At 35.5% G+C, this 10,000-nt stretch overlaps 1 protein-coding gene across 1 annotated transcript in view; it reads right to left on the minus strand.

The window, feature by feature from the left end:
* The window catches only part of LOC138009005 (uncharacterized), a 27,395-nt gene extending 26,230 nt beyond the window's left edge, over positions 1-1,165 (minus strand). Inside the window, exon 1 of the mRNA XM_068856300.1 lies at positions 1,140-1,165. The gene's annotated coding sequence lies outside the window, so the exon portion shown is untranslated. The remainder of the gene's footprint in view (positions 1-1,139) is intronic.
* Between the last annotated feature and the right edge of the window lie 8,835 nt (positions 1,166-10,000).

Raw genomic sequence — 10,000 nt, forward strand, 5'->3', positions numbered from 1 at the left:
ATAACATTTTTCAGAATTCCTCACATAACTTTGTGCCAAATTTGGTTCCTCCTTTTATCTTTATAATCTTGTTTGTACAATGCTTGCTAACTCTCACCATTTGATTTCGTTTATCCAGAAGAGGAAGACAGTTTATGAGACAGTTTAAAAACAACGCTGTGAAATACAATACAATAGTAACGCCTGTTCTGCGTCTCATACTTAGCTGAAAGAGGATAGACTGTTGTACATAATTACCACCCTGACAAACAACAGTGAGTGACGTTAATGGTAGTGTTAATGTGAACCTAAAAATGATGACAGCTATGATACGTTTTACTCGATTTATGATACTTTGGAGTTAGTTTCTTGCTATTAATTTAGACAGCCCAGCTCCGCCATTTTTTGCTGCGCTATTGAAGTCTCTAATTTTCTTACAGAAACGTTGAGTAAATATTACTGGTTATTAAATTTAGGCCAAATGTCGAGTGCTTTGTGATTAGTGATGTGTATTGAGTATCACTTTACTTCTTGAAAAATCTGAGGTTAAAACAAATGACCAAATTTAAAGAGATTAGCTTCTCTGCCTTTTTTGATAGATAATACTAATTAAATTCGCATAGATATTTGAGAATTTTTTTCTTTTCGTTTCTCAGTTATATTTACACTTAGCTTTTGAGATCATCTCTTGCTTAGCTATTTTCGCAGCTCGTTGTTTACAAGTGTGGCTACGGAATCATGTGTACCATTAATAATTCAAAAAGAAGAATGACAAAATATCTAAAAGATACTCATATTGAAATAATAAGCTAAGCTGTGTGTTCACTCCGCTAAAAGCATCAGAAGAATCGTCCTGAGCATTTCCAGTTTTGAGTTTCTCTCTCGAAACACCTAAGGTTAAAATTGATGAACGAAAAACGTTGTTTTCGTTGAAGGTTGTTTTATTTTTATTTTTTATTAATTTATTTCTGCGGTAAACGAGCTATTTTCTTTGATTTACGCATGAAAGACCTGTACGAGTTTGTATAGCAGTAGAATCTTTGACAAATATCTCTTACCACTTTTTTTTCATTAGGACCTAATCAGAGCAGTTCTTGTTTCGTTGAAGAACTTTTAATTAAGTACGTTTGCAAGTAGGCTTGCCATCATTGCCTCCTTACCAACTGGTTTTGAGTGCACGCCTCACTCTGAGCAAGTCCAAGTGTGATAAGTGGGTCCTGGAGAAGGCTCGATGAACTGATGAAGGGATAAAACAGTTTCATCTACAATATAAAGAAAAGACAAAGCATTAAATTGCCGCTTTCAGTTTTTTTTTTTAATCTAAGTATTAAATTGAGGAGGAGGAGGAGTTTCTTGCACCAGATGCAACAAAAAAAATGAAATGTTTAAAACAGGATAAGTTTGACATTTTTTGGAATGTGTCACAAGTGAAGCCATTGTGCAAGGACACAAATTGATGGTATCGTAAATTCCTACTTCAGAGAGTACCTGAAGGGAAAAAAGAAAGAAAAGGAAAAAGAGACCTGTGTAGTGGCATTTATGACTCTTGGGACGACCAGCAGTTTGATTAGATTCTCAGTGTCCATGGCTGAGGCTGTTGAGGAATTCCCTGGACTATATGGTGCTGAAGTGGTTTGTGTGATACACCAGGTGATAGCAATAACGATGCCCATTAGCTTCATTGCAGCAAATTGAAAATAGCGTTGGAACTAATTGGCAGAATCTGAAAGCAATGATAACTTTTGAACTTGAAAGAAATACAAGTTTACAAGAAATGAATTCGAAGAGCGTGGCCGAGATGTTTCTTTTATAGTCCCAATGTATTTTCCTCCATATAAAAGGGCATCTTTGAGTTTTATGGAACTTACTTACCAAATAAAAGTCTTATAAACACTTTTTTAAAGCACAAGGCCTGTTTGTTTGCCTCAAAGAAAATAATATAAGGAAATTAGTAACCTGAATCATAATGTGTTTTGCGTCACTAAACTCAGCAAAGTTCTCTTAATTAAATGTAGTGTTTACAGAAAGGGCAACATGTCCCATATCTTTCCTCTTCCTAGAAACTCCAACTAAATAGCGTTATGCATTACTATCTGGACAGATCAGTACGTTCATTGAGCTAATTTTTCTATCCATCTTTGATAAATACCTCGAACGGTTCATTTACTTAATTCCATGAAGCGAATTGCGTGTTAATGGGAATTTGTTCTCCTTATGAATGAGTCAAACTTTCAGGATAAATGGAGAGAAGTGGTGTCTATTCGCCTGTTTTTTCAATGCTTACCTTTTAAGATTACAAACTTGGACGATGCAGTGGCCGCTTTTCTCGTTTGAGCCAAGCTTTTCTTCGGGGCAGGTACGTAATCTGAGGTTGCGCGAGAGTTGTTTACAACCATTCTCATATTGCCTTAACGCCTAGAAAGGGTGGGCTGGGATACATGGGAACATTGCCTCCTAAGGCTTGTGCCGTTGACTTCCACGTCTACTGGGGAGGAAAAGATGAAAGAAAATTAATCGACCTACATTTGCAGAGGTAGATTGAAAGAAAATGTAACTCCTAGTTTAACTGAAACTTTCCTTTGGCGCCTTACCATGAATAAATAACACAAATACTGAGCACAGTAGAGTTTTAGACATTTTCATTCATGATGATACCATGGGAAAACTGAAACAGCCCACTGATCTGCCTTAACTCTTATTTCTCACAGAGTGTGAGTAAAACCAAGGATTACACACCAAAAACCGGTGGTTTTCAGGGACCCTTTGCACAGGAAGAAGCTACTATGTTAATGTTAAGAATATATCAATCAATATCTACTTTTATTGTTGGCAATTTCTTAGCTGTGAAATCAAGACTAGTTTCACAAGATGCCGGTAGCTCTCATCAATGAAGAGCCAAAAAGCAACGTTAAGAGAGAAGAGGAAGATATTTTAAGCTCAGCCGGAATGTTACATGCTTTAACTTTAAAATGGAATATTACGTTAGACTTCTTTCTTCTCAAATACCATTACCTGCCCTACCCGATCATCATACGTTCGCTTTAGAAATTTTATTTATTTATTCTATTATTATTGCTGTTTTCTTACATATGCAAGCACTCTATTTTACTGAGCATTTAGATCAATCTCATACCAGTGTTTCTTTCTATTTTTTGTATTTCTATTGTTATTTTATGCATATATATACAGTATGCATACACTCTATTTTACTAATCATTTAAATCAATCCCATAGCATTTCTAAAGATGACAAAAAAAAAAAACTGCACGGAAAATTTAACTGAAAACACAAACTCCTTGTAAGAACAAAAATGCCGTCTTACCTGATAGCGTTTGCCAAGGAGCTAGATTATTCCACCTCATAATGTGTTGATAGTGTTTCTAATGTGGTCTCTTCTTATAGTCAAAGCTTTCAATATTGACGCTCTCGTGTTGAGTTGATGACGGTTCCATTGCTTTTACTCTGCTTCTTCCACATAATTCAGTACCTCAACCACCTGAGGAATTCCAGGAAAGATGTAAACTAGTTACTTGTTAACTTAATGAGCCACCACTGCAGTAGTCGTAATAATGTAATAATGACAACTCCTAAAATGAGTCAATTTACATTTCAACAATTGTGCAGGATAGTAATTATTTAATTTAAAATTAAACCTACCTTTTGCGGTTTATGCACTCCAGTTTTCATTTTGTGGGATGATAGTTTCAAAATATATTTAAAGGAAAAAATATCTTGCCTTCTTTAATACTTAAGCCATACAAACAGTGTTCCTTTTCGAAGTTGTCTGTCACAGTGTAATTTTTTTCACGTGGTGATCAGGTATCCACTGGAAAAAGACTTTACACTTTTTGCGTTTTTTAATGAAGCGATTGAGGAAATAAAATAAGGCTATTTTTAGAAGAAAATTTTGTATGATTGTTTTATCATTTCACTTGCTAAAAACTTCACTTGTGATGAATAATGCAATGCTGGCACGTTTGTGAAAAATATGATTTTCTCACCGTAAAAGCTGTTTAGTACAGTACTATTCTCAGCTCAAAATTATTGTGTGGGAAAAAGGAACAATCATTAAACATTTTTTGAAAATAAACTGCAAATATCAAATATTTTGTGAACTTTCCTTGTAAGTGTAATAATGCTAATATCGTCACCATTATTAAAATCAATTTTATCATCATTGCATCAATATGTGTCGCGATAATCATCATCATTGTCATAATTGTTGTCAGAATCACTATCAGGATTACCAGCATTGGCATCATACCAACCTAAGTACTATTCTTGTTCTCTTAGAAATTAACTATAAATATAGGAGAAACTTTAAGATTAAGCCAGACATTTTCTTGTTTACTACTCAAGTTTTTTTCCCTTGATGGTTTCTTCCCTGCAGATTATGCAACCTAGTACCTAAATATAATTACTGTTTATATTATGTGCACTTAAAGAAAATTTTACAATACGTTTTTATGGGTGGAAATCGCTTACGACCAGCTTTTAAAGGTAAGTTAATTTAAATTTTAAAGTCCTCGAGGCAAATAATTATGGCATACAGTAGTATGGATTCAAAATAAACAGAGAGCTTGTGTAAATTGGGAACTGCTCACATGATTCCTGGTGTTCCTCTTCTTTAAATCAGAGTGTTTTTCTTTTGCTCCAATAAATAGATTAGTTAATAAAAGGTTATTGGTTTGATATAAGAATTGACCATGCAATATGGAGGCTCTCCAAGGGAAGGAAGGGGGTGGGAGGGGTGGGGAGGATCCTAGTTCCCTTGTCCCCTTTAAATATTTGCTGGTGTTCCTTTGTTCCCCAATTACTTTCAAACCTATTCCCAGCTTTTTTATGCCTAAAATTGGTTTTGTTTCCTTGTGCCCGAGTTCAAATTAGCCATGTTTGCTTATTACCCAAAACATCTGGGAGGGCCTCAATATTAGTTAACTGATATTATTCCTCAAAATTCTATTCAGTGTTCATAAACTTTCCTCGCATAATTTGGAAAGAAAGATCTTGTCTACTTCTCCTGTTATTCGAGATTGATTAAAAAAGCTACAATGATGGAAAGCGATATCATTTGGGTATTATTTTCACTGCAAGGGCAATTTTCTAACCCTCTCTCGACTACAAGCTGATAATCAGTTTACTCGATTACTTCACGATCTTAAAACGGGAGTCAGTCAGAAGAAGTAAGATGCTTGAGTGAAGTTCGTTTGCTTAATCCTTGATAATTTAATTTAGTCTAGTCTTGTAAGTCAACCATTTATAACATCATGCATGAAGCACCACAACCACCTACATTCTTTTTCTCAATTCAGCTCAATTCCATTTAGAAATTTTATTTAACTTTCTAGAGGTCTATTTTTGAATTACTTAATTCAATTGAACTCGGTTCTTGGAACAATGTACCTGTCCATCTTCATGTGTTGTTTCTCTAAAACAAATGCAGTCACTATACGATGTAGGGTGACGAGTTAAAAATTGAAAATTGCTTCCCGGCAAGAGTTACACATATCAACAATTTTCCCTCTTCATCAACTGGTTATATGTGATGCTTGAAGATATTACTTACTTACTTCGCACCTCTTCATTTCAAGCTCAAATCCCTAACATATTCGTTTGAGAAAATACACAAACTTTCACGATCTGCTTTTCCTCAGACCTCTCAGCATACTCTTGCATCCGTTTCCAGTAATGATTTGCAATTTTATTTCCATGCTGAAGTGACTTTCCCTCCTCTTCGCATGTTTACACTGTTTACTGTAGTAAAAGCATTGAGTAAATAGAACATAGTTCCTTCTTGTGGTTGGTTTCAAAATGACCTGGGAAAATTCGGGCAGAGATTATTATTTCATCACCTCGTATGATTTCTTTGAAAAATAGGAAGTTAAACAACGAGTTGTAAATAAAATGTAATTCTCGTAAATCACCATACTCAGGTGCTCTTAAAAATAATCGACATCAGTTCTCTACCTAAAATCTTTTTTGTACGTGGTTTGTACACAATTTGAAAATACTGGCACATAATATTTGAAGGTCGCCAGCATTGACCTTTCGTAAGTATTTTGATCGGCCATAGTTTTCCCCTAGTCGCTTCACTCAGTTGGAAACTCTGCCGTGTTTCACCACGTTATTTTACATTCACAAACGCTTTTGATATTTTCCAATTAAAAAAAGACAAAAGCACAGCTGCCAACTTTTTTTCTTAAGAAGATCTCAACTAAGAAGTACAAATTAGCTAAATAAACGCAGCGATGACCAAATTCAAAATTCTCTTAAAAGGAATACCAGGAAATGTGATGATATTCAATTTGACAAGACTATATAGATAACTTGTGTAGTTTTTGGCCAGTACCCTCGATCTTCTTGTTTATTATCTATCTGGACAAAATTGAAAACAAAAGAAAACAACTTCAGCAGTAAATATAAGAATAATTAAAGAAAGAAGACGCTTCGAAAGTAGCGTGTATTCGATTGCTGCAGTTAGCCGAATGCGCCAAACCTTTTTTCCAGCGACTTTAGTTGCCAGAATGTACTTGCGAACGATGGCTTTGGGTTTCCTTCTATTTGCCAACAGATGCACTATCCTTCTGTACGGTAATCTACTGGGCTCACGATCAAGCATGCGAATGTGACATTTACCCGAATGACATTCTACACCATAACGTGCATGATGAATGAACTTGTCATAACGAGATCTGATGAATTTTTGCAACTTTGTTGACACCAAGGAAGCTTTGCGCTTATATTTGCGTAACTCTTTAGCTTTTGCTGGGATATCACAATTCTCAAACTCAACTAAAGTCGATCGAGCCGTTCTAGCAGCCCTTGGAGCACAAGACATTTTGTAAACAATCCATGTGATCACAAAAATTGCACTTAGAAGCATGGTTATTCCTGTAACGCCTGAAGCCAACCACATAACAGACAATAAGTAGCTTTGTAGATATTTTAGTGAGGTTGCATTGAGTGCTCACAGATTGTTCACAACACTTATCAGTTGCATTAACTTTGACTTTAAATTCATGGACGATTCCATTCCGAATTAATCGATCACTCGACGTCTTTTGGTGTGAATCTACTAAGTACAGTGTGTGCACTTCTTTGTTGACTATTTCCTGAACTGCCTATGTGTTTACTCCTTTTTTCCCTTCGAAAACTTGATTTGTTTCACAAGATCGAAGTTGACTTTTCGATACTTTCTCGTCTCGTCATTTCCACTAACTACCCATTATATATGACGTCATGAAGTATTCTTAGGCAGCAATCACTTGCATTCAGCGGCATTTCCCATGAAAAAATTGTCCTTTGGTTCATTATACCTTGATGGACGGATGCGACAGCCCATCTATTGTTAGGTCCTGCCCAATACTCTACTTATATGGCAACCTTAGTAAGGAGAGTGAAATCCAAAATGTTGGCAATGAAAGAAAAACATACCTTTTCAGAGCTGTTAACAATAAAATTATTAAACCGAATTTGCATTGTGTGACTCACGTCATCTGAGTAAGCAAAGATCGATTCAAATTTAGGAATATTTGGTGTTTACATATTTTCCAATATGATCGACACTTTTGAAAACATGCCTAATTTTGCTTGGTTAATTTTATTTTACTGCAGGTATTGACCTACAATAGGAATAATTAATAGAGTTATCAAATCCTATCAGTATGCTTGTATTCGTGGACTGATTTGACCAATCTCTTTCCCATAAAATTTGCTATTTGTTTAGGCAGCACGCATACCACTCTGATCTGGAACCAAATGAGTCCATAGCGTTGAGGATGGACCATCACAAGTGGTAAAAGTTTCGTTAGCGGCATAGGCATAACTTCATTTCGTGAAGGAATAAAATATTCATTTTGACAACTTTGAGTGGTGTAGTTGAATTGTAGAGTAAAATAGAATAGTGCAATGCTTTTTTTTAAAAACCCGTCGATGTAGTTAATCGATTTATTCTTTGAGGAGGGTAGCAAGATGCAGCAAAGACCCTTGGTGGTTGTATTTAAAAGCGACGTTAAAATAGCAACGGTTATACTTGAATTTTTTGTCTTCACTCAATTAGCAGGAAACCTTGCAAAGGGGAAGCTTTTCCACACACGCAAAAAAAAGGAATGTGACAAAAGAAATCCAGGCAGGCATATTAAATTCTCCAAAGCAAAGACTGAAAAATAAACACTATCCAATCCAAACAAGAGATTAAAAATGAGTATTCATTCATTATAACTGGAAACCTTTTCCATTTAGGGTCATTAATACCAAGGAGAGTACTTACTTCCACTAAGGCTAATGTAAGGATCGATTCCCGGAATTCCTTCGCACATCTTCTTTTGAACAATTTTGTACGTTTAAAAATCATCTTAAAAAGAGAATTCATTTCGAAGTTCCAAGATAAAAACTCACTGAAACAGTATAAAATGTTCGAATTGAAATGAAGGAAATTCTTATATTGAACGGCTAAGCCAAGAACTGTGTTGCAGCGAACTGTGCGAGATATAAGCAAGAAACAACAGCTTGACCGGTTTTGTCTTTGTATGCATAATTCCACGAATTTGGAAAACCGCCTGGACTTTGTTATTTCCCAGAAAACTGTTGATTGCGAAATAGAAGCACGAATCAGCTGCATTCCTGAAGCAGAAGAAGTTCGGATTTCAGAAATTCCTTTCGAGGAATTTTAATTCACAAAATCATAAAGCCTGAATTTTACCTAATTTCGTTTATGGAAATAGGAAGAGAAAATACAAATTGATCATTATTAAAATGTTTGTTTTTTCATTTTTTCATTTTAGATTTTTCTATAAATGCTCGGTAGAGCGTGTTTCTCAAAAATTTCTTCTCGTTCTTTGTTTTTTTGCGGGGTCACTGACGAAGTGGGTCATGATGTTTCCGAGAAATTGAAACCAAAGATCATTTCCTTACTTGGAAAACTAAACCAATCAGCAACTTATTAAGCCACTGAGGACGTTAAGTCGTCCAAGAACGTAACCAATGTATAACAAAAACAATAGTAGAACCAAAAACACGAATATGCAAAATTGCCAAGTTACAAGCGGGCAAAAGATCGTAGTTTTCAATGCTTTCTTCATATGATGATTGGCCTACGCACAAGATATTTGATGTTGAGTTATTCGTGCTCCTCTAAATAAGTTTTCGTTGTATTTTCCATTCTCACCCCTATTTGATCTGATTTGCAGTTTTAAGAGATTTTTTGTCTCATTTCTGCGTTAACGTAAATTTGCTCGGTATCTATTGCTAAAATTGTGGCAGGAGAGGAATTTCGCGGAATTTGGAATTGTTTTCAGTCGCCTACAACACTATTTGCTAATCTTTTGAAAATGGATATCGATCGACCCCACAAGCTACCAGCTTTAAAACACGATCGTAATGAAATAAAGGCTATAATTATTATTATTATCATTATTATTACTATGTCATGCGAAGTCACCAGCATAGTAAAACTGCAGGAGAAACTCTAATTGCTGCTAAGGTTATGTAAATATACCGATTTTTCTGAAGGCAGGTGGAGAGATGACGTTCAAAGGGATAATAACAATTAGTCGAATGATGTCGTTAATTCCTATTCGGTTTCAGAGGATATCGATGGGATTGCAGTAACCAGCTACGATTACGTATCGATTGGATTTGTAATATTTATCATACATCATGTAAAACTTATTTCCTTGATTAACTGAAGCCAACACTTATTAGCTCAAAACCACATCCGTAACAGTTTAAAGCGTTTAGTCTGTCAAGGAATCGGAGCTCAGAGCCTAGAATTAAAAAAACCACACGAAATCAGTGTACTCAACCTTGAAAACCGGGAGAGTAGCGTACAGAATTGGGTTCCACGACTGGTGGATCAATTCAACTTAGCGGTGAGGTCATTTTAACTTCATCAAAAACAATAAAATGGCCGAAAAACAAGACTAGTCTGTGACGTCATAGACACGATTAGATGTCCCGCATAGATGGTTTCATAACACACTTGCTGTTTGTAGACGAAGTCCCCGTTGAACGTCCCATTGCA

This window comes from Montipora foliosa, chromosome 6, assembly GCF_036669935.1.
Source record: "Montipora foliosa isolate CH-2021 chromosome 6, ASM3666993v2, whole genome shotgun sequence".
NCBI classification, from domain to species: domain Eukaryota; kingdom Metazoa; phylum Cnidaria; class Anthozoa; order Scleractinia; family Acroporidae; genus Montipora; species Montipora foliosa.